Source organism: Aulostomus chinensis, chromosome 14 (genome assembly GCF_037954235.1).
Source record: "Aulostomus chinensis isolate RoL2024-O1b breed Wild chromosome 14, RoL_Achi_v1.0, whole genome shotgun sequence".
Lineage (NCBI taxonomy): Eukaryota > Metazoa > Chordata > Actinopteri > Syngnathiformes > Aulostomidae > Aulostomus > Aulostomus chinensis.
This window is the reverse complement of record NC_141333.1, coordinates 3,381,402-3,384,636: the sequence shown is the minus strand read 5'-3', so window position 1 is coordinate 3,384,636 and position 3,235 is coordinate 3,381,402. Positions and strand designations below refer to the sequence as shown.

The following is a 3,235-nucleotide window of genomic DNA, read 5'->3' as shown; positions in this document are numbered from 1 at the left end:
ACTCCTGCTCTGTCTATTTAGTGGACAAAATCTCCAATTTTATGCCCATTATAACTGCAATTTTGATCCCACCGCCATTACATCAGAAAATCAGGCTTTCTATTATAGTACACTTCCAGTTGAGACCACTGACTTCAACATTATATAATTTTTCTATATTTTTCACCAGATTGAGCCACTGCTTCAGAGGTGCTCTGACATCTTGTTCTTGAAGCGGTGAGCAGGGAGGGCCGGTTGAATAATGGTTCTGGGGCGAGCATGCTGCATTTGCTGGATACCTCTGGCAACTGACCACGTCTGGTTGTTAGCATCTGTACACTGCTGTTGCATGATAATAGCAGACGCTTTTGCCCCAGTGACTGCTGCTGTTGGCTTCAGCCGTGAAGAACTCAAGAACAATTTCACTTCATCCAACAGAAATTAACAATATTGTCTGAACTGCATCGTTTTGGTGACCTTTAATAATGGCAGTCATGTTTCGAGTGGTTTTGACAGAATCTTTAACTTCCCCTGATGGTCGTTCCTAAGGGGTTGCCTCCGTATCAGAATCCCTCAGATGTTTCAAGCTGGAGATGGGGAGCCTCACTTTGCCCCCCACATCTGGACGCCAACACTGCTCGCTATGTCCTGGCCAAGATGAGAGCGCTAACGGTCCAGGAGTTTTAGTAGACGTGAACCACCATTAAAAACCTTTTCAGCTGATGAGCACACAATCACCTAACTTTTTTTTACTATCATCAGAAAGTTACTAAAGTGAATGTTAGATTATTAATTTAAATGCAGTATAAGAATTTATTGCAGTGATTTAAGCAGGTGCTAAGCAACAGCTTATAAATGGATCATAAAACCATTAAAATGGTAATCATTTAAATTTAGAAATAAACTCTTTACCAGGATCATAATAAAAAGTGAAGCAGGATGGACATTTTGATATGTTATATTTGAAGAGAGAGAGAGAGAGAGAGAAAAACGCTTGCCTGGCGTGAGAGAGCGAATTAGTCTCCTTAAAAGACAGGTAATATGGTGACTGTGTTCTTTAAACCTGGGAGGTCAGTAGATTCCATTTCTATAAAAGACACAGAAAAAAAGTAAATTCATCCCAATCCCCCTCAAAATCTGCTCCTATATTATTGCCAAATCCATTTTGGATTAAATGGGTTACAGAAAATCATGATGAGATTAGACTGCATTAGATTAGATTAGATAAGATTATTAGATTAGATTATAAGATTAGTCTGGAGTGCCGAAACATGGCCATAAATAGGGTTAATTTTGCTACAGTTATCGCCTCTCGATATTGTACCACAAGACTGGACATTTTTGGAAAATGAATTAGACAAATAACTAAATGAACAGCCACTTAAGAGTTTACCGATGCATTCGGTGGCAAGAGATTCGGATTCCCAAGCATTTGGTGGTACATTAGGCAAACAAGCTGGGAGCTCAACAAACCATCATTTACAAATCAACTACCAAAGAAATACAAGGTCACAAATGCAAGATCCAAACAATTCGACTGTATGGCAAGGAAACAGTCACATGACAAACACACATCTGTACTCACTGTCACAATTGTGCTTTTATATGCTGAAGCCTGTGTGTTTCATTTGGCTCGAACATTCAAATTAAAAGGATTCCCCAAAATGGCAGACATGATTATGATTGATTATATTACAACTTTCTGAGTGGAGTCTCAGACGGCTCATTTGTTTCTACACGGACAGATTTCAGATTTGGTGAGACATTTTGTCATTGACAGAATGAACAGCATGCAGCACCACTGTTGATGTAGAGCTTAAGACTCAGCTGTCTCCGTGTTATCTCTGCCGTTCCCTCTCTGCTATATTTTCCTCCAGTCAGGAAGCAGTTTCACTTTCTTCCACACTTAAAAAAGGAGAATGGAAAGAGTCCAATTACTCTATAGGCTACCTGCAACGGCTGCACTCAAATTGCCTTCTCCTCCCCACGGGTAGGAGAAAGATGCATCGATTCAGACAGATAAAGAGCTTGACAAAATGGAAGAAAGACATAATTCCATTTGTCTTGGTCGAGACCATCCCATGTGAGGTGTAAGTGTTGCTGCTGTCAGCTCTGCTCTACACCTGTTTGGGGGAGATAAAATCGCGTCTCCTGACAGCTGCCCTTTAATCACTTCTGCTAGTGGCAGACAGAGTTGTGTTCCACTGGTGTACGGTATCCAGACGTGTCACCACTCCCTCATAACTTTGTTGATGGCTTCGGTAGGTACAAGTCAAGGAAACTGCAATAACTATACTGTATGATACAGGTTCACCAGCAGGCCCTGCAGGTTTCAGTCTTTCCTTTTTTGGATCATTTTAAAGGCAGGATGTTAAAATGTGCTCTCCCCAAGTTTGGGTTTTGGCTTCGCCTCCATCAAGACATTCTGTTCATGAATGCAAACTAATTTACCTGTTCGGTACCCAGGCCTATAGATGCTGCTGTCCCACTGCTCAGGATTTGGCTGCGGTGGTGGTATCGGCCTTTAAATGTCCTCATCAGTAGATTTGCACTCGAGCTGGTGGTGTGCAACTGCAGGCACAGGATAGCGGTGAACCATGTTCACTGTCCAACGAACAGACGCACAGTTTTCATTTGGAGCAAAGGTTTGTGTTTTGCTTATATAAAAATATGATCATTTTAACTCTAAATATAATATATTCTTCTATCAGAAATACCTGGTCGAGATTGTTCTCTTTAACTACAACAAACATCCACTTGGATTGAGGAATTATCTTGGTGGTCAGAAGTGCCTGTGACTGCACAAATAATGTGATTGTATGATGTGACGTGATGATATTTGACTTTATGACATCATAATGTTCCAAAAAAAATGTCTATTTCCTGGTGATAATTATCTCAGCGCTTTCTGTATCAGGTATTTGATCAGAAACCAAGGTAATACACTCATAACACGCAACAAGAATGACCTGGCCCACTTGAAACCAGCCCACATCTAGCGCAGTGTTGGACAATGGTCCATGAGTGGGTGGTGCAGATCTGATTGCCTTAACTCACAGGTGTCAAACTGGTCCAGTAAAGGGCCGTGTGGCTGCAGGTTTTCATTCCAACCGAGGAAAAGCAACACCTGAATCTACTTAAATCAATCAACCTGTGTTCACACAGCTCATTGGTTGGATCAGGTGTTGCTTTTGCTGGGTTGGAATGAAAACCTGCAGCCACACGGCCCTTTACTGGATCAGTTTGACACCCCTGC

At 41.5% G+C, this 3,235-nt stretch overlaps 1 long non-coding RNA gene across 1 annotated transcript; it reads right to left on the bottom strand.

Annotated features, from left to right (window-relative positions):
• Positions 1–917: 917 nt before the first annotated feature.
• LOC147249458 (uncharacterized) lies at positions 918–2,758 on the bottom strand. The gene is made up of 3 exons (XR_015119331.1): positions 2,697–2,758; positions 2,431–2,583; positions 918–1,066 (listed from the first exon to the last, which is right to left on the bottom strand). It is a non-coding gene; the product is annotated as an uncharacterized LOC147249458 (long non-coding RNA).
• Between the last annotated feature and the right edge of the window lie 477 nt (positions 2,759–3,235).